Below are 22,343 nucleotides of genomic sequence, written 5' to 3'. Positions count from 1 at the left end.
TTCCATAGGCCTGCAGAGGTTCACTGGAACGACGGAGTCGAATACAAAGGCGAACCACTCCGGCCAAAGCAAGCACCCTCCAAATGCTGATCAAATCGCCAGACCAGCAGGAACCAAATGTTTCCTCGAGATTACGCTGGGCTAACAATTAGCATCACGAGCAACGAATCTCGGGAGGAATACACAGTGCTGACACTCCTTTAGCTAATTGTCAGTGCATGACACCGCTAAACCAAACAGAATTTTGTTGTTTTCAAGCGATTTTCAATTGTAATTTAGGCAGAATCTGGATGATCGAAGCTTCTGAGGATTGTTCAATTTAGCACCGAAACTACAATTTAGTACACCGAGCAATCCTGAACCACGAACATTGGCGTCGCCTGCAAGCGTCATATTATCAACTTAACAAAGTTCGCCCTCCTACAAGCTCTCTTTTCAATGCGCGCAGCCAATATGATCAAAACAAGATAAAACACGCTTGAAAAGTAAGACAATAAGAGTAAAATTTATGAAATAAGAATGAAATAAGAACGAAAGAATGAAACTTGCGTGCGTTATACAAACAAAGTTAACCTACTCTGATGTGCGCACTAACACGTAATGCCAAACGCAGATGGTATGTTAATCATGGGCTTTTACGCAACGTTCTACGCAAAATAAAACACACTAACTGTTACCTTTCGAAAAATATGAAAACAAAATAATGAAACAAACATACCAATGCCTGCTTCTCCAATGAGAAGGAAAGTAAAACACAAAAATTCAAACACATTTCTTACTGAATGGCTTACGACAAACTAGAAAACAATTTTCAAAGCTGATTACATTGTCCATTCATAGTAATGGCAAGACGGGGCTCCTCTCAGACGAACTCTGGGGAGTCGCGCACTCCACAGCTTCTGGGGGTTGCGGTCTCGACAAAAGGACGACGAATCAACCTGTTCGCCGTACTCAGTAGCAGCGACTTTTGACCCGCAGCCGCTGAACTCGAAGAAAGGGGCATCTGCACTGCATCGTTTACGCCGCCCGTTCGACCAGTGACCCTTTCGCCACGGTGGGGAACAACCGCTTGTGTTACAGCTCAAGCGCTCGCAACGTTTCCCCACTTGCTTGCATCTACAAGGGAGAGAAAAGGATGAGACCAGGCGGTGATTTTGGCGTTTCAATTTCCTTGAATTTTGGTCTTTGTTGACGTGCTTCCCGCCTAATCTCCATCTCAGTGATGGTCTGAGCTTCAAACATTTCCTGCAGGGCCCTTTCGCGATCCTACGCCTAGCCCTGAACCTGGCGTATCGAACGAAGACGTCACAGCACTTAACAGCTGCTTTAACATGTTTGATGCCTCTCGTCTCTTCCGCGCTACGCTTTTGTCGACGCTTCCTTTTGACAGAATGGCTAGGAATGGGGGCTGTTTCGACAAACCTAATTTCAAGTGCGCTGCCTTTGACAGGCACTGCCAAAACTCTAGACTGGTTAGCTAGCCTTTCTTCGGGCCCGTTGCTAGCTGTCTCTGCTTGCGACAGAACGGTATTCCCGATCCCTCCAAAGCCAACCAACACGCCTAGAGAGCTTTTGATCTGTGGGGGTCTATCGCTGTCGTGGATAGCCCTAATTCTCTGGCCTTCGAAGTCGGCCTCATGCTCTCTTTGACGCGATTCGTCCTGATCGCGTGCGCGCCCATGCGGCCTCATCTCTATCGCTTTACGATGCGCCTCTGCGTCTCGAGGTTTCTGATGGGCCTCCGCCCCTAACTCTTCGTGAGGCTCCTCAGTGCCCGGATCTCTCTGACGCACTTCGGTGTCTTGCACCTTGTGACGGGTCTCAACGTCAGATGCCTCGCGACTTTCCTCATCCTAAAGCGCTGCGTGACGGGCCTCCATCGCCTTACTGCGCGCGTCGTCCTCCAGCGCTTTACGACGCGCCTCGTCCTCTTGCTCTTTTCGGCGGGCGTCTACCTTTAGCGCCTTATCACCTGCTTCAGCGCTGTTACTATCGCTCTGACTTCCAGCAGGACTTGAAACAAAAAAATATTTAATCAAACCATATCTAGCGTGACTAAAATCTCCTGCTTCCTCGGAGGGCAAACAATTCAATACATGCGCGATCTTGCGCGGCAACAACGTGGCGAGCTTCTCCACCCAAAGGTCGCCGCTAACAACAACATTAAAGCAGACAACTTCAAAATCCTCCGGAAAATGCGCGATGTTTTCGCCTGTCTGAAAGTTGTGGAGCTGCTGTTTCGCTCGCTCCCACTTAAGTGCTTGAATTTTGAGAGCATGCTCTCTCCTTTTGCGACTTTCCTCGGCCTTCCATTTTTCGTGCCTTTGAGCTTCGAGCTCTTCGCGGCTTTGCTCGGCCTTCTGCTTTTGCTCACAATCGAGCTCCCAAAACTCGTCAGCTTCCTCGGCTGTCACATTCTCTGCCCGCATCACCTCGAGAATCGCTTCCCTTGTTTTAGCGGGCCCGGCAGAAATACCCATGGCTCCACAAATTTCAAGGAGGTCCTGCACCAGGTACTGCTCCATCGCGATCTCGTCCCTCGTGATGCTCTACTACTGATATTCACCGTACTTTAAAACTAATCTCGTGGTTTAAAGTAGGTGAATAATAAATTATAACCAACAAAACAAAACAAAACACTCTCCTAACATCTGCCTGTGCTAGAGAGGTCTGGCGAAATGAACAGTAAACGTTGGGCACTCACCCAACCAAAGTAGCCGACGATGGTCCAACTCGTGGCTGCCGTCGAACAGTATCAGGCCTTCCGGGATCCGGTTCAACTTGCCAATGTTGAGATCCGGGGTTGCTTGTCCCAGCTTGCCGAATGATAAGAACAGGGTAGCGTATCGCAGCGTAGCCAAACGCTATCACGGCGGTCGTCCTCGTGCTCGGAGATCCGATCCAACTTTTCAACCGTTGAGATTGGGGTAGCGGGTCCCAGAGCAGCAAAACGTTGAGGACGGGGGTCTGATCCAGCGTGCCAAACGTAGGATATCGTATCCCGAAGCTGCCAACCACTGTTATGAATTTGCTCTGTCGCGATGGTAGCGGTGGCGAAGAGCGGCGAGCCGTCGAGCGGACTTAGATGAAGCCTCAGCCCGAAGGTGAAACAGGGAGGCAATCCGTTTGGAAAACAGCAACAAAAAGAGCGTTTACTGTAGCAGGTTGTAGCTTGTACAGAGCCGGCCAGCACGACAACGTCGGCTGGGGAAAAAAATCTTCTAACATGGGGCCGGCTCGGCCTTAAATAGCGTCTTTGGCCCATTCTCTCAGACCAGTTCTCGGGCCCGGAGGGGGAGACGTAGCCATACCCGGAACTGCAAAGTGGTTCGGCGGAGGAAACGACGTTATCCCCGGAACTGCACGGTTCTCCTGCACAGAAGGCGGCGCTGGGAGGGGGGAGGGGAGACAGTTCGTCGAAACAGGGCTCGATCTTGTGAGACGTGCTCCCGAACGAGGAACATGTCTGTGGCACAACAATGTACAGAGGATTGAGGAATAATTAGTTAAGTAGGGTGGGATGATGGAATAATGTGTGAAATGTACTCAAACGAGATATTTTCCGACGGGATGCAAGGGAAGGAAGACCTAGGCTGGGTTTCATTGAACTGATACTGGCGATGCGATTGTAGTTAGAAAGTAGGAAACGGGCGGAGTTATTCTGTACGCGCTCATGTGAAGTAACAAGGTTTTTGTAGTAAGTATCGCACACTGATGTAGCATATTCAAGTTTGGAACGTATCACTGTTTTGTACAACAGAAGCTTTAGTCAAGAAGGTGATTTTGAAAAGTTACAAAGTATGTAGCCTAACATGCGATTAGCATTATTAGTAATGTATGCGATGTGGGGTGCCCCTAGATAAGTTAGATGTGATCAAGGAGGTTATATTAAAGCTACTGGAGTGGCGGAGAGGCTCCGCGGCTGAAGCCAACACCGCCATATTGATCAGGGCAGAAAACGGATGGGCGCATTTTAGCGTGCGTGGCTTTCGTGTTGATTTAGTGCTAGTAATGTTGCGTATCATGCCTCTAATTGAACAAGACGCTTCTGAACATGTCTGGGATCACATTTTGAGGCGACGATGTTGGGCTCTTGGGTGGTATTTGGCTGCGCGAATCGTGTGAAGCGGACACTGGGCTCAGCTTTCGATGTTTAAGTATGCATGCTTCGCTCATTCGCTTATTCTTCCATATTTTAGCGACTATGCGACTGCATTCATAGATTTTCTTTTGGCGTCCGGGGGCACAATGACGCTAAGAATAATTTTTTGCAGGCTCTATGTTTTTGTATGATATATATATATATATATATATATATATATATATATATATATATATATATATATATATATATGTGTGTGTGTGTGTGTGTGTGTGTGTGATATCCCTGAGTACGTTTTTTTTTCTTTTTATAGTGAAAGGTGTTACGAGATCAGAACACGGGTCATGCGTAGAGCCGTGTCCGCCGCCGCCGCCACTCGTAATTAGTATCGAACAAAAAAAAACTCGGTAAGTTAAGAATATCAATGACACAATGAGAGTCCAACCCGGGTCCACTGCGTGCCAACCCAGCATTCTACCACTCAGCCGCGCCAGCGCTTGGAACTTGTTTCTAAACTGGTTTTAGGCAGGCTTAATGTCTGGAAACGAGTCGCATTAATATGAGTAATAAAGCATTTTAGACCATCAAGGAACAGCGAGGCGTCACACAATGCGAATTTCGTGACGACTTGGTCGTCCAACGCTTTCATCCATTAAAAAAACTTGTTCTTGATCACCTATTAACTGTGGTGCATAACCACTTCACGCATATTTCTTCATGAATACTCATTCATTGGAGAGTTTGCAGGGTCAGGCACTGCGTATCTGCCTAGGACTGCCCCGATGCGCTTCTACTTATGCCACAATCATGCTTTCCAAAGACCATCCGGTCAGGACATATATAGTTGTGGATTGCCTCAGAGCGCACATTCGACATGCTAGCCGTGTCCCCGACCACCACTTGGCCCTTCTACCTTCCGGAAGACCACGTGCTACGTTTTCAGACGTCATAGCCAAGCACCTAAACAGCATTCCATCAGGATATACGCCAGCTGCGAGAACGGCATGACCTTTGTGGTGCCTCGACCAGCCGCAAGTACGTCTAGAAATTCCGGGAATCAAAAAAAAGCAGTCACTCCAGAGTAGCATTGAAGCAAGCAACACTGCTATTATTACATGAGTTGTACTTAGACCGAACGCAGATATTCACTGATGGGTCCGTCTCATCCAGCAGCTCATCAGGTGCCGCTGTAGTTCCGGCTGCAGAAATGACAATCAAGTTGTCGCATATGACTACATCTACGGCATCAGAGCTTGCTGCTATAAGGGCTGCTTTACAATATCTCGTTCAAGAACGTCCAGGAAAATGGGTCATATTCTGTGATTCGAAGGCAGCACTTTAGAGTTTGCAGTCTGCCATGCGTAGGAGGAGCCATGACCAACTGGTACAAGAAATAAGACATTGGCATCATGAACCTCTAGCACGAGGGCATGATATTATATATCAATGGCTGCCTGGACATATCGGTATTACCGGAAATCAATTAGCCGATGATGCAGCCCGCTCAGCCCATGAAGAAACCCGTGTAGTCCCGATTCATCTAGCAAGGAATGATGCAGCAAGACAACTTTACCTGCTGGCTCGAGATCTCACACGCACGTTCTGGTCGTCTACCAGCTTCCAAAGGTGTCAATTTTATGAACTGGATCCTTCGCTCAAGCTAAAGCTACCATCACAACTTTCCCGCTCCGATGCGACACTGTTATGCCGCTTTTGGTTGGGTGTTGCATTCACAAAGGTGTACTCCTTTCGCATCGGTATGGCAGACACTCCTGCGACTACTGCGGAGATGAAGAGACCATCGAACACGCCCTGTGCAGCTGCACTTGCTACGACACACAGCGATGCCAGCTACGGATGGTTTTGAATCGACTTGACCCCGGACCATTTTGTGTGCAGAAGATACTAGGACCTTGGGCATCTGCCTCAGTTGCGCAGAAAGCAACTAAAGCACTGCTACTTTACCTTAAGTCAACAAACCTGAGCGACCGCCTGTAAACTGTGTGTGCTCCCCGAGTGTGCTCGTGATTGTGTGTACCTTCTCATCTTTCTGCAACCTCTTTTCTCCCCTTTATCCCTTCCCCAGTGCACGGTAGCAAACCGGATGTGCATCTGGTTAACCTCCCTGCTTTTCCTTGTATCTTTATCTCTCTCTCTCTCTCTCTCTTCATCGTCATCAGCCACTGCATAAAAAGATGCACTAAACTTCAAAGAAGTGTGTAGCGAATACCGCGTACGATTCTCCAAAGAATGGCGAAGGATAGCATAGTGAATGCTGGCCTACTACAGAAAATTTATGATTATTTATGGCACTGTGGGTACCCAGCAGTGCCCTTTTAGCATCCCAAAGAGTTTTTAGAGAAGGCTCTGAAAGGCCACTCTCCCAGCTTTCGCTGTGACTGTTTTGCGCGTTCCTTGCAGGTCTGGCGTGTTCTTTTTTTTTTACACGCTTGAAGCGCCAAGTGTCCAAGAAAAATTAAAGCAGATGTGCATTAAAGTCTTTTCCACGTTCGTTCGCCTACTAAAAATATTAAACAGGTGCTTTTGTAGCAATAACGAAACGCACGGCAAGCATCACGGCGCTTCAAAACAGGCACCGCCCCATCTGCCCTGAGCAATATGGCCGCCGCGGCTTCACTTCGATACATGGGCGGGTATGCGGGACCGCCACTCCAGCAGATTTAGTATAACCTCCTTGGATGTGATAAGAATGCCCAGGTATTTATACGAGGAGACTGTATCAAGCGGGACGTCACTTAAGTAGTATTTTGGTGGGGTGTTAGCAGATCTAGTTACGCGCATTACCTTACATTTAGTGATGTTTAAGTCCGTTCGCCATGTGCTGCACCAAGCTGCTACTGTATTAATATCAGATTGGAGGCTTAAACTGTCATTATTACTGATTATGTCAAGAAAAATGACGCAGTCATCTGCAAAAAGATGAATGTTAGAAGAAAGTGAAGACGTGAGGTCATTAATATAAATAAGAAACAAAATTGGACCAAAAACTGACCCTTGCGGTACACCTGAGTGGACCGCAGCAGATGACGAACTGTGATTGTTAGCAGTAACGTATTGAACACGGTTAAACAAGAAACACTCAATCCACTTGAGTAAACTATTTTCGATATTTTATAGGCTCAGTTTGAAGAGTTGTAGTTGGTGACAGACTTTATCGAAAGCCTTAGTGAAGTCTAAAAAAATGCAATCAGCACATGAAGAACGCTCTAAAATCTGATGCAGTTTGTGAGTGAAATATATAGGCTGTGTTTCGCATGAAAAATGTTTGCGAAAACCATGTTGTGCTGGTGTAAAAAATAATTCGATTCAAGGAAGTTAATAAGGTTGGTGAAAATGACATGTTCTAATAATTTACAGGAAGTGCTTGTCATCGAAATAGGGCTATAATTTTTCGGAGAGTGTTTATTACCAGACTTAAAGATTGGGACCACCCTCCCGATTTTCCGTTGTGTAGGAATGGTTGATGTATCTAACGACTGTTGAAAGATTTTTGTTAGTATCACTGAACTGTAAGTAACGGTGCTTTTCAGAAATTTGGTACCAATATTGTCATGGCCAGGGGATGAGTGAATGGGCAAGTTATCTATGAGTTTAGCGATACCGGAATCATCAATGGAAATTGGTGCCATGGCAACATAATTGAAGTTTTGCACATGGGGTTAGATGACGTTATCAACTCGAGAAAAGTTGTTTTTAAATGTGTCATTAAGAAGATCGACGCACATGTCAGTAGGAACTGGATTGTCAAAATTATCTACTAGAACTATGCTGTTATCTGGTAAAGGGTTAATTAAGCGCCGAAATTTACGTACATTATTTGCAAGCATATCTGGGAGTGTTCGAGAAAGGAAATGTTATTTAGAGGATTTGCACGCCATGGGCAGCAGTTCATGTGCACGCCATGGGCAGCACTCCTTCGTTTTTGGCATGCACTACTGCTGCATTGTGAGCTGCTACAAAAGTTTGAACTGGATGAAGACCTGAAAACTGCCGTTCCCAACGCAAGCAGAGCGAGAAGCAAAGGCGTCAAGTGTTCGCCGATACTCCGCGGTCTCGTTACTTTGAAACCTTTTGTCGTGCGCAGTACTACAAACTATTAATTAACTGAAAGAAACGCGATGGCCTCACTCATAATAAAAAAGCGTGTTTGTAAACTAAAAACAACAGCAAACAAACAACCGCTGTACATTTCGCGATTTGGGCTATGGCTTACCGAGACAACCATTGGTAGCGTGAAAGCGGCGAAGCTTGCTAGCTCAATACATTTAAAATACCGCACTGTGAGCCCTGCAAGTATTTTATTCAGCTGGTGGCTGTAGACTTCTCGTCGCCGCTCAGTGTAAACAGATTTGTGCTGCGGGTTCGCGCTGAGCGTTTGTACGTACAGGTCTTGCAAGCAACACCCACCAATAAGTTAGCATGATGAAGTGTTGTGATGCTAGGATCGAAGTCATGGGTTCGATTTCCGCATACGCCAGCTACATTTTCACGAGAGCGAAACGCAGTAACAGTGCGCTTGGATTTTGGTACGCGAATGATAGACGGGGCCTGTTGGTGTTGCATATTTCAAGCGTGCGGTGATATGACGCTCAATGAAAAAAGGAGTGATGATCGGTGTGTGTGCAACTTGTGTCCGTTGTTGTCGCGCCATATATATTTCAAATAGATTTAGGGGCACGTTAAAAAAAAAAAACCCTAAGGTGGCCGGAATCAATCTGAGTCTCAAACCACGGCGCGCCTCCCTTCTAATGATATGGTGATTTTGGCGCGTAAAATATTATGTCCTTGCGGGCGCCCAAGCACAGGCAATATACATCTGCCGCTATGAAAACGAATAGGAAAAAGAAGCAAGGCAGATACATAATTATAGATGGTATCGCAAAAGTTGACGTGGTTATCAGAAGAAAATCTCGGCGTAACAAAAAACATGCGGGATCCTAGTAGGTATTGTGTGATATGACGACGACTAAGCGAACTGTCAAAACAACCTATACTTGACATTCGAATCAGTGAACACGCTGCGTGATAAAACGTGTATAATATCCGAAATAAAACATGCGCTGCAAGAAACATGCATGGTAGAAGTGCACATAAAATACTTTTTTTGTGTGCGCGTGAATATACTTTCAAAGAAGAAGCAAAAATAACGGCGTCAGTGTACTTACCATATGATCGTGTTAACATCCGATGAAAACGTCGGCAAAAGTGAAACTCTTATGAAACTGAACACACCGCATTAAAATGGTGCCAGGGACTGAACAGGCCAGACTTTAGTTTAGTCTCTTCACTCCGACCTCCTAATACAGTGAAAGCAGCGAGGCACACTTGGCACTGAAGCAATAGAAATCCGAATGCTATATACAAATGCGCGCGAAAGCATGGTGGTAGTTTGCCGACAGCCACGAGAAGACACGAAAGCCGCAGCAAATGAGCGTTTTACCAGCAACATGCATATAATTCGCGCCGTCACCTCACTGTTAGTGTCATAGAAAGGCAGCTGCTCACCATGAACATTCACATAGCACTCGCTCAAAGGCATCGTTTTCAACTTGCTTGGTCCCGCTGAAGTTGATAATAAATCGCTCTCGGTTCTGATGAGGTCAAAAGATGGCGCTAGCAAAGGAGGCGAGCAAAAAATGGCGCTAGTCATCAGCGAGGTTTAGAGCTTTGAAGTTTGTGCATGACAAGGATCGGCAAAGCAAGTTGACCGACTTCTGGCAATGAATTTTCGTTCCGCTGGCCGTGTCACTGTTTTTATGTCTCATACTCGCGGCAACGAAATTCTCGCGAAAACAAAATTTTTCGGTTTCCCCAGCGATTTCGTTATTGCGGGTTTCGACTGTACTGTATCAGGTAGCATATACAGCAACTCTAGTGAGGTTCCGCAGCATGATGTGTGTTATGCCGTTCGGTCCTGCTGTGGCGACGTCTGTGGTTGAGGACACGAGCAAGTTCGTGCTGAGTGAACTCGATTCGCACAGGCGCGTAGAGTTGCTGTGAAGCGGCCGCGTTAGTCGTTGTAGGCGGCAGAAAGCCGTACGGTGGCCTCCGAGAGTGCCGGCGTGCACAGGCTCGCAGGGAGGACTGAAGCAAAAGCGTCTGTTACTAGCTCTGAAAAATCCACCTCCGTGATGCCGCGCACCACCAAATTCATTAGCACAGGATGGCGATGGGCCCTTGGGTTGAGAAGTCCTCTCATGATCGGCCAGGGCGGTTGCGGCGACGAGGATCGATGAGAGACGAGCAGACGCCGGACCAGCTGTTGCACCGGAGTCGCCGTGCCTGTCGTCTGCAGACCGCATCGCCGCGATTGCGCACTGCTCAGTGTTCGACACGGTTGGTGTGGGTTGCGATGCGCTGTGCACGTGGGTGGGCGGCATGCAGATTCGGCAGTTTCACGTCAGGGCTCGGGGAGCTGACAGGTGCAACACTGCGCTGGGTGGCTGAATGCGTGCACTCGGCTTTGTGCTCAAGTACTCATAGGTTCCATCTATATTATTGATTGATACGTGGGGTTTAATGTCCCAAAACAACCATATCATTATCAGAAACGCCATAGTGGAGGGCTCCGGAAATTTCGACCACCTGAGGTTCTTTAACGTGCACGGCCAAATCTGAGCACACGAGCCTACAGCATTCTCGCCTTCATCGGAAATGCAGCCGGCGCAGCCGGAATCCTATCCCGCAACCTGCGGGTGAGCAGCCGAGTACCTTAGTCACAAGACCACCATGGCGGAGCTAGGCGCCATCTAGGGGAGATGATATGATTCCTCTGAAGCATGCCGTTTTGATTAAAGTCGTTTCTCTTTTTCTCTCAGTCACTGGGGCCAAATACCCGCAACCATGCATATACCCACCTGCAGGTATGACCTCGGAAACACTGAGACGTACGTGGACGGACGAACGGACAGACAGACAAACACACAGACAGACAGACAGACAGACAGACAGACAGACAGACAGACAGACAGACAGACAGACAGACAGACAGACAGACAGAGAGACAGACAGACACATAGATAGATAGATAGATAGATAGATAGATAGATAGATAGATAGATAGATAGATAGATAGATAGATAGATAGATAGATAGATAGATTCTAAAAGTGCCTGCAGTACGCGAAGAAATGCTACACATATAAAACTGCGTTTACAGAGCCTCCCACTTCCTTCCAGAACACCGGGTTGCACTGAAAACACTTCAACACTTCCATATAGAAAAAAAGCTGCATTTTTAGTGCCTTCCGCTGTCTCTCAGAACACTGGGTGGCAATGGTGGAAACCCTTTAGTAGTGTACCCTTGTAGTACACTACAGAGCACCACGGGAAGAACTGGGACACACCGTACAACGTGGGCAGTGTCACCCAGTGCACCAAAAGGCACTGGGAATACTGCACAGTGAGGCCTAGCGTCTTACATCGCATCCACAGGCACTGACTGGCCACGGAGTGCATTGCCTGCCAGCGCACGGGGAAAAGAGGCGTGACACATTAGAAAACAAGAACAACGACAAAAAAAGTATGCGTGCTGGGTGATTTTGTATAGAGTTTGATAATTTATCTAAGGTTGCAGTGCGCAAAATTTATCGAATACTTTGATTCTGTGTCTTCCACTCATCTACAGTGTGAGATATAGTTAGGCGACAGGCGCGCTAAATCTGTGAAACAAGCACGCGTGCACTGTCTCTGAAGTTTGTGATCAAGTGTCGCGAACGTAGTGTTTATGTCTCGACGGAAAGAACTTAACATTTACAGCGCAATGTGACATTATTAAGATAAACCTGATAATAAAAAATGCTTTCTTTAACAGTGAGTTTTTCCATATGAGCTCGTCCGCTTAAAGCCGCACCTCAGCGGTAGCAGGTAGCCGCTATAACGACCAATCATGGCGGTTTTAGCTTCTTAGTTGTGCAGTCAAAGATGCATATACAACTTCTCGAGTCAGTTATGATCGAAAGTACGTTTGAACGTGCATTAGATTCTTCATGATTGAATGCCCCCAATCTTCATAGCAACCTCAGCACGTGGAGTACGTCGGTAACCTTAGCGGTTGGTTCTGCTATAGAGTGAACCGCTGCCTCATATACATGAAAGGTATTTCCGGAACCATCCGCTACGGCGTCACTCACAATCATATGGTGGTTTTGGGACGTTAAACCCCACATATCAATCAATATACATGGAACGTAAACATTGACAGATATGTTGATACGGGTGACGAAAACTAAAATGTTCAGTGTACAGTTCAGATGCACCATGTTTTGATCACAGGTAAAACTAACCATCCAACGAGTCAGTCCGATTGCCACAACACACCTGTGATTACTGTCATATGTCATGCGGCAAAACACACCGTGTAGACGTTCTGTGCACTAGGCAGCACATAACAAATAACTATGTTCTGATAGGTTATAGCGGGCAAGAAGAGGGTTCAATCTGCGTTTGTAAACGTGAAAATGGGAACACTGGGTGCCGGCATTACAGATACCATAAAAAGAAAAGTAAGCCCTCAACTTCCATGTTTGGTATAGCGGTAACGCGTCAGACTGAATGTGTGATGCGTCGAAGTGGTGGGTATGCTCGTTTTTTTAGGGGCGAAGCTACTTATAGCAGCACCCGTTCGTCCCTCGTAGTCGTAGTCGTAGTCATAGTGTGTAACCAGTTTTATGATTTGGCCTTCAAGGTAGTGCCGGTGGGAGATTGCTCCTGTGCGTTGTTGAATAATAAAAAAATTCGCAGCGAGCGCGTTAACTAAAAGCCGAATTCTTCTGTCTCTCATTCCCCATTAGCAGCCAATGACATGTTCCAGTAGGAAACGTTAATAGAAGTAGAAGTGTTAAAAGCCGACTTCTGCTGTCTTTCATTCCCAGTAGCAGCCATTGTTTACCTCCAAGGTAGTGCCTGGTGAGATTTCTCCTGTGCGTGAATAGACAATGAAACAATATTGTTCAAAACGCCGTTGATTGATGAAATAAACAAACGAAAGACGCCAGATGTTTTCTAAAAACAAAATGAAAGGACGCCAGATGTTTCTAAAGCAAAACAAAAAGAAGACGCCAGCTGCTTAACGAAAGACGCCAGGTGTTTCCTAAAGCAATGGTTTTATAATCAAAACCATATCGATACAGGTTTGTAGTTGCCGATTCTCGCTGCCATCGGTGTGTGCTCGTATGAATAAAAATGCCGAAAGGCGGGCGCGCAGGGCAGCGGCGGCGCGCGCTCACAGACAGGACCTTGAAGTGAGAGCACGCGAGGCAGAACTGCTCTCGCCCGCATTACTGCTCTGGAGCATTCACAGATGGTGGCACCGTCTTGCTTCGCCAAGAGAGCAGAGAGCGAGAGAGATTGTCTGGAAGGAAACATATTCGCGGCGAGATGGGTAAATGATATCATTTCATCAGTTGATACCTCTGCCATAAGCCTAAAGCTTTTTGCAGATGATTGCATTCTTTAATAGCCAATTAAAAGTGAAAGGGACCAAGAGTGCTTGCAGAATGACCTAAATTCTCTCTTCGATTGGTGCAATACTTGGTCGATGAAGTTAAACAATAGTAAATGAGTCTTTGTGCGAATTTGAAATGAAAGTAGTCCTTTTACGTCGACGTAGACTTTAAATAATAATCCCTTGATCGAAGTGAACAATTCAAATACTTAGGACTAAAGATTACCAATCGACTGTCGTGGAGGAACCATACTGACGACGGCTGTTCCTCGGCCTCTAGAAAACTATGGTTTCTAAAACACAAACTAAAAAACGCGCCATCACAAGTTCATCTTCTAGCATACAGTGTATTTATGCGACCCCGTCATGAGTACGCGTGCGTGGCCTGGGACATATATTGTTACGGGGAATACCTCAGGCATCTACTTAGCCCGTGACAATATTTTTAAATAGACACTATAAACTAGAAAAGGTCCAGAAAAGGGCGTAAGATTCATTTATAATGCCTATCACAATCTTGATTCACTTTCATCACTTATGACTACAAACAACATTCCACTTTTGAAACAGCGTAGAGCTATCGCCAGACTCAAGTTTCTTTTCCTGCTTCTAAATCACCAGTTTATTATCGACCCTCATAAGTACCTGTTTCCGTCTTCTTCCGGGCAAACCAGACATAATCACAATCATGATCTGACACCATACTTCGCACGTACTAACGTTTTAAAACACTGCTTCATTCTACAAACCATTAACGAATGGAATACATTGCCTACATATGCTTTTCCAGAACATGGCATTCCTGACTGAAAAATTGATGCATCTGTTTCCTTAGCCAACATTATTGACACCATGCTATATAACGTCATATCATGAGTTCAGTTGTGTTGTGTTACTTCTTTGCTTAGGACTGTTTCAAGCAATTGGTGCACTTTTTCTTTTTTCTAGTAGTGTATATTTATTTCACTCTATTTATTATGTACTTGTTTTGCGGTTGGTACAGACACATTTGGCAGATCCCACGTACAGTGGGAATTGATGATATGTGAAGCACGAATGAGGAAGGTTGATATGTAACTTTAAAATCTGCAGAACGTTACGAGCTGGGCGTAAACTATGCCATACATGACTTCCATGTCATGATTATCATGTTTGGACGCGTCATTAAGTTTCGCCGTCTATTCCCATCTCGTGATACGAAATTTGGCGTTTGTGGATCTAGCGGAACGGCCGCGAGCGCGCAATGAGCGTAGCACGTAGTCATGTACAATTTACATGGCACGCATTTTTTTTATTGAAATAGAAAATAAACGATGGTGTTTCGTTACCGTTACTTGGCGATGGCTACCCCTTTCAACTTATTTGGTACAAATAAAAATATGAAAAAAAACAATAGCGTGTATACATATATATAGTCCTACATGGGTGAGAGCAAAAGTTCTGTTATATGGGCAGAACAAACACGTAGACGACACGCTCACTTTATACTTTTGTCCGCTCAGCATTTGTCACAAATCTTCATTTCTTCGAAGAACTGTTGCAGCACCTTCACTGCTTTGCCGTTCGTTTTGGATGGCCATGGACCTAGTATTTTATTCAATCCGAATGGTCGCTCAGGATCTAACCTATGCAGTTCTTATTCTAGTCGCCTTCGGTGTGTGTCGTGTTTCGGACAATCGAGCAAGTGGCACGCATATCATGATTATCATGTTTGGATGTGCCATTTACCTTCGCGGTCTATTCACATCACGCAATACGAAAATTGGTACATGTGAAGCTAGCAAAACGGCTGAGAGCGCATCATGAGCGCGGTATGTTGTCATATATGCGTGTCATGATAATCATGACACGCATGTTATTGCTATGATGTCTGCACCAGTCATATACTTTTGTCATCCATTCAAGTCACGTAACATCAAATTTGGTATACATGTAAAGCTATCAAAAGAACCACCAGCACACTATGAGTGTAGCAATTAGTCATGTTGGACTTGACATGCATGCCATGATTATCATGTTTGGAAGTGTCATTTATCTTCGCCGTCCATCCACATCACGCAATACAAAATTGGTGTATCTAAAGCTAGCAAAAAGGCCGCGAGCGCATTATAAGCGTAGTATGTTGTCATGTTGTTACATGACGCACATGTCATTATTGTCATGTTTGCACCGGTCATATACTTTTATCATCCATTCAAGCCACGTAACGTCAAATTTGGTATATGTGAAGCTAGAAAAATGACCACCAGCTTACTGCGAGCGTAGCATTTAGTCATGTTTGACATGACACGCATGTCATGATTATCATGTTTGGACGTGTCGTTTACCTTCGCCGCCCATTCACATCACGCAAAAAAATTGGTATATATAAAGCTAGCAAAAAGACCGTGAGCACATAATGAGCGTAGTATGTTGTCATGTTGTTACATGATGCACATTTGATTATTGTCATGTCTGCACCAGTCATATACTTTTATCATTCATTCAAGTCACGTAACGTCAAATTTGGTATATGTGAGGCTAGCAAAATGACCACTAGCTCAATGTGAGCGTAGAATTTAGTCATGTTTGACATGACACGCTCGTCATGATTAGCATGTTTGGGCGTGTTATTTACCTTCGCCGCCCATTCACATCAAGGAATGCCAAGATTGGTATACGCGAAGTGTTTTAGGGGCGACGCTTTTTATAGCGACAGCTGTTCGTCCCTCGTAACCGTTGTAGTATGTAACAAGTATAACACTTTGACCTCCGAGGTGGTGTCGGTGCGAAATTTCTCCCGTGCGTTGTTGAACAATAAAAGATAGTGTTCAATGTACATGCCAATGGCTGCTAAGGGAGAATGAGAGAAAGGAGCATTCGGCTTTTACTTAACGCGGAGACTGCGACCCCCATTAGCAGCCATTGGCATGAACATTGAGCACTATCTGACAAGAAAGGGTTGCTTCGTCATACTCGCTTGGTGTAACGTCCTTAGTTTTAGAAAGGTTTAGCTAGCGTTGAGCCACAGTGCCATGAATACTATGAACTAGTATTTACCATGAACTCGAGGTGGTTAAAGGTGGGAAGTAGATACGAAGCGCAAGCCGTAAGAAAGTAAAAGCCGAATTCTCCTGTCTCTCATTTCCCATTAGCAGCAATTGGCATGTAGATTGAGCACTATCTGACAGGAAAAGGTTGCTACGTTATACTCGCTAGGCGTAACCTCCTTTGTTTTAGAAAGGTTTAGCGAGCGTTGGGACGCAGTGCCATGAATACAGTGAACTAGTATATACCATGAATTCGAGGTGGTTAAAGATGGGAAGTAGACCCGAAGCGCAAGCCGTAAGAAAGTGTGCGTGTGCCACTTCTCGCTTAGTTTTTGGAATGTCCGCTGGATGACGGTGCTTCTATATGGGGAATATGTGATGAAAAAATGCGAGATGGTGGTACTTGGAGTGTTGAATAGATGGACGAACGGACACACAGACCGATGCATGGATGGACGCATGAACAGATGCAGGGGCGGATGCATGGACGAACGCAGGTACGGACGCACGAACAGACGCACGCACGGACGGGCGGATGGACACATGGACGGTCACACAGACGGACGCATGGACGGACGGAATCAATACCGAATGAATGGACGAATGCTTCACCCCACTCTCCATTATTCACTCCATGGATATGCTGCTAATTTTTTGATGGGAAGATACCTGTAGTGAGAGCTGACACCTGTAACGATGCTATTGTATGCTCTATTGACATCATTTTTCTTGAATATATCCTCCCAACCTAATTGCAGCAGCTCTGTATGGAAAGATACCATGGTATGATCATCGGTGTCCTGAAATAGGTAATTGTTTTTTTTCCTAGGGGTTCTTATTCTGTAGTATGCATACTGGATTGTGATATCCATTTCGATAAGTCAGAACAGCGCTTTTAACAAGTGAATGATCATAATTTGTGATAAATAAAGGTTATATCGTTTCAGAAAAGCGTGTGATACTAGTGCTCTATTGTATCACGTTTACACATCTGTCAAAAGAAATTACATTCAATAAATCTTGTCTAGTGTCCACGAGCTGATATGGATGTTTAGAGGGCCTGTCACCAGGCCCCATACCAAATTTCAGTCAAACCGTGGAAGTTGTTGGGTGTCCGATAAAGAACATTTTGCCACAAATAGTTTTTTAATCGATTCATTACGAGCTGAGAAATATCCCCTTTAGGCGCAACGTCCACATTTGTGGACGCCAAGTTCACACCTAGGTGTTTCGAAAATAGGTCTTGAATCTCGCGCGCAAACAATGCTCCTGCGACCTCTGCATCTTGCTGCAAGGACGCGTGGTGCCATCTCTTGCACCTGGTTCAAAATAACATCGTAAACAAAAGTCAAAATGGACGCCTCCACTTTCTATGGCGGGACGCGTAAGTGGCTCTGATGTTTTTAACGTTTACTTCGTACCTTTTTAGCTGGCGTGAAATTTTGCATTTGTCAGTAATAACTAAGATATCCCGCATGCCTTTTAACAATATTTTGGCAATAGGAAATCATTTGTAATGACAGAAAGGTTCAGCTAAATTTCGCGTCCACGAACGTGGACACTGCGCTTCAGTGCCTCCTTTGTTGAAAGGCTGCTATTTCTCTGTGTTTCACTTCCGGCAGCATCAAATGATGTTTACGTTAATAATTTTTGTCACCAGGAGTTCAAGATTATGCATCGAGACGACAAAAAGTCGACGGTGAAACAGTAGAAGACGTCCTTAAAAAATAGCCAATGGAGATGTTTCCGATGGAGACATTTCGGACGACGAAAAGGAGGAAGAGAATGAAGAGAACACAAAATTATATTTTGTTTGAAAAACCATTAGCCTTTTAGTTAAGATCTTGCCGCCCGGTTCTTGGCTGATCCCCCTTTGTGGGTGTGCGCCAGACTATCAAGGATCATCATCATCATCATCATCAGCTGAGCGTCAACAAGCCCCAGAAAAACCGTGGGCGACCAAGCAGTGAGAACCCCCAGGTGATGAAAAGGAAGGCACCCAATGTGTCACCCCTGCCAGTGAGCACTCTTCGCTATGACGGCATCCGTTACTGGTCACAGCAAATGAACATACCCAACGCACAACGCTGCAGGAGGGATGGATGCTCATCCAAGAGCCGCGTCCGCTGCAGGAAGTGTGACATTTTTCTTTGCCTGACATCGCAGAATGACTGCTTCTACCTCTTTCACTATAAACAGACTTTTTCTGGTAACTTCTCTCAACATTACTTTGAAATAAGTTATTTTGAATTTAAATGGAAAGCGTGTTTTCTTCTTTGTCGCTTTTTACTAATATTACTGCTTTGAGGCGCAATGTCCACAAATGTGGACGCTGAGCAAAAATTGAACCAATAAACATATTTTGCATTTGTTTCGAGTTTCTTACCTTAAAAGGCTTAAATATTGAAATTATGAACAAAAAAATTTCACGTTGCCAGATTTAATTCGCGCCTGAAGGGGATATTTTATTTTTTTTGAAGGACGCGAAAAGAGGGTGAGAGGAGGCGAGCTCGCCACCCTTGCCGCTTCTCCGCGTAGCCTTCGCAAGCCAAATCTCTTCAGTTAGTATGACGCACCAATTACCAGCATGTCGTTGCAGCGCAATTAATGTGGCTGATGTAGAGCGCGTAGCCAGTTCCCGACGCGTCAACTAAGGAAGCTGATCGGTTCCGCGAAGGTGAACGCGGAAGACCCGAGCGCAAGAAAGAAAAGAGACTTCTTCGTTCTCACGGCTCACAAGCGGAGCATTCAAGGTCGCCCCCGTTGGGATTAGAATGGGAAAGCTTACTCGGAAAAGCGTCTAGCCAGAGGCAGGCCAGGCACCACCGTCTGAGTTTAAGCCATTGTTGGCAGGCACGCGTGTCATTGAGACTGACATGGGGACGCGACCACTTGGCTGACCGAGACATAGTGGTGGCAGGTAAACGACCATATTCTCCCCCGCTGTTGTTAGGATGTCGGGGCGCCTCGCTGTCGTATGTACACCTGGTAAGCGCATGGAGCCCAACGGTGTACCCACCGCTCTTAAGGAGGCTTCTAGGAAGCAACAATTAATGAAAGAACTGACGGGGCTCGAGCGTGAGAACGGCTGCCGACGGAAGTCGGCCGATGGAGGCAGCACTAGTAATGTTGGGCAGCACGGCCTGGCATGGGAGAGAGTGTCACGTGCGGAAAACCTATCCCTTTGCGTGTTTCATTTGGTGACGAGGTTTTTACAAATGTAGTGCCTTTTATGAAAGTGTTTCTGTGATTGGTTGTGATGATGCGAGTCCCAACATATGATTGTTTTTGTAAAGACTCTTTGTTCGACCAAGGGTTGAAAAGAGGATGTTTGAATTTGAAATGAGAGCGGAGGTTCGGGCTTGGACTCGGGCAGTCGCCTGAGGCTGCAATAAAGCGTCTCTTCACCGGACTACGGCTCTTCCTTCGCGCTGCCACCATGCACTCGAGTCATTGAGGGGACCCATTCCGAACCTTAAACATCCCTCCTTAGCTAGTGTTGAAGCTAGTCGGGGAGGAGAAAATTAACTGGCGCAGTCGACGTGGAGTGGAGAGCCCGCAGCGAGGAAGGCGCTGAAGTCCGCGAAGCTTAGAAGACGCTCACCGCTTCGGGACCTGCTGTTGCGCTGCGAGAAGCAGCATTGACATTCGGTACGAGCCTGCTGGTCAACATTGGAGCCTGGAGTTCGGCTGCGCGTCAGTGAAGGAGAGCAGAGCCAAAGGTCGTCGTTGAGTGACGGACTTACCGGAGAGGCACTACAGGGTGCTGCTTCAGGAGCAGAGCAGCAGAGACAGTCAATGTGAGTCAGCGACAGGCGTGATCGAGCGGAGACCTGCTGCATTGGAAGTGGTCATCGCACATAGCGCTGGTGACAAGACGGACGCAGTTTCGACTATCAAGTTCATCGGGCGACGCATCACTGCAAGGTGAGGCCTGCTTTGTGCTGTCTCGGGGCCCCCCTTTTTTTTTAACTGGATGCACTTGCGTTCAGGCACACTCTGAGAGATGGCGGATTCAGAGAGAAATGTGATGGAAGGTGACAGTGGAAATGAATTGGATCGCACCCGCGAGTTGCAGCTCGAGATAAAATCGTTAAAGCTCAAGCTTGAGCTTGAGAAAGTGAAGTCATCGCGTGTCTTGTCAGAGGAGTCAGAAAACCGGAACCGGCATGCTAGTATCGCATGGTACGCGAAAGAGGTGAAAGCAGTCCTAGTGCCTATGCCCTGTAGTGAGCCGATAATTCTGGCTTGGTTCAAGAACGTGGACGCTCTTTTTGCGGCGCTGAGCATTCCTGAGGAAATTCAGGGCACGATTCTGTTGCCATTCTTAACCGATAAGATGCGTACGTTCGTTGCCAATCAGGCAGAAGCTGGGGTAATGCCGTATTTAGATATAATGTCGAGGGTGCTGAAGGAGCTGAGGATGACTCCGAGCGAGTACCGGCGAATGTCCGTTGAAATCAAAAGAGAGGCACGCGAGTCTTGGAGCCAAGTGACGGCGCGCCTAGAGACTATGTTTGCGTACTACGTGAGAAGTAGAGAGCTGGATACATTTGAAGGTCTTCAGGAGTTGCTTACAGCGGACAGGCTAAAGCAGTTATTGCCAAGTAATCTCCGCTCACTGGTCATTCAGCAGGAAGTTAAGGGCTGGTTGAAGGCCAAGGATGTTGCGGAGTTAGCCACGAATTTTGAAGAAAGCTTCGACAGCAGCAGGCAGTGCAGTTACCGCTGTGCAGAAACAGGAAATTTCAATTACGGGCCGCAATCGAAACCCTTTGCTAGAACAAATTGCAACCCCAAATCAGGATCGTGTTTTGGCTGCGGAAAACAGGGTCACTTTCAGAGAAATAGCAAATTTTCCCGTGAGACTGCTGCTAATACAGCCGAAGTTTTAAGCGTGGCATCCCAGAAGAAGCGACTATGGGTAAGCCGTACCGCACCATTGCGACAATCTGCGATTATGAAAAACTCGCTGATGAGGGATCCGCAGATTGAGATCCTCGTGGGAAACAAGCCAACTTTCGCACGCGTTGACTCAGGTGCGGATGTGACAGTAGTACGCGAGAATAAAGTGTCCGCTGATATTTTGGGTCAGAGTAGCGGCACAATAGAGCTAACCGACGCTTTTGGGCAGGGTGTGACCGCGCGCCTAGTGTGGGTACCTCTCAGACTCCCAGTCTCACCAGGAAGTGTTGCTCAGCCGGTGAAATTGCGATGCGTGGTTACTGATCAGTTGGCTTCCAGTGTATCCGTTTCGCTTACACCGAAGGATTACAAATGTCTCCGTCACCAACGGCAAAAGCGACTGAATTGTCTAAAGGAGGGTGATGCGCGGGTGAACTGTGTAAAGCGGGAGCTTAGACAGGAGCAGTATTCACCGAGGAGGGAGCCAGATCATGTGCCTCGAAATTTTAGCCTTAGCGCTAACGCCGTGCAGCGCACAGTGGAGAAATAGGACGGCCGAACAAGGGAGCCGCAAACGATTAAGTCCGCTTACCTTGTAGAGCAGGGGGAGTTGAAAAGTCTCAAATTTGCGGCGGAATGTGCTATTGTGGACATCGAGAGGCTTGGTCCATTTGATGGAAATCCTCTCTATGCAGAGAAGAAACGAGATGAGCCACTGGCCGATGTGCGGCGTCAGGTGAAAAAGGTGTCGCACGTGAGGGTAACTGATAGGGCGCAGTTGGACGGGAAACTGCCCCGCCAGTCTGTGGTGTCAGAGTCGAGCCGAGACGAAGTGTCAGCGA

At 46.4% G+C, this 22,343-nt stretch overlaps 1 protein-coding gene and 1 long non-coding RNA gene across 4 annotated transcripts in view; both read right to left on the bottom strand.

Annotated features, from left to right (window-relative positions):
* Positions 1-22,343, bottom strand: part of Sh (Potassium voltage-gated channel protein Shaker) — a 535,670-nt gene that overhangs the window by 61,907 nt on the left and 451,420 nt on the right. The window lies entirely within an intron of this gene.
* Positions 13,401-22,246, bottom strand: LOC142796199 (uncharacterized). The gene is made up of 2 exons (XR_012893618.1): positions 22,094-22,246; positions 13,401-13,474 (listed from the first exon to the last, which is right to left on the bottom strand). It is a non-coding gene; the product is annotated as an uncharacterized LOC142796199 (long non-coding RNA).

This window comes from Rhipicephalus microplus, chromosome 2 (genome assembly GCF_043290135.1).
Source record: "Rhipicephalus microplus isolate Deutch F79 chromosome 2, USDA_Rmic, whole genome shotgun sequence".
NCBI classification, from domain to species: domain Eukaryota; kingdom Metazoa; phylum Arthropoda; class Arachnida; order Ixodida; family Ixodidae; genus Rhipicephalus; species Rhipicephalus microplus.
The sequence above is the reverse complement of the archived record's forward strand: the minus strand, read 5'-3'. Positions and strand labels throughout refer to the sequence as shown.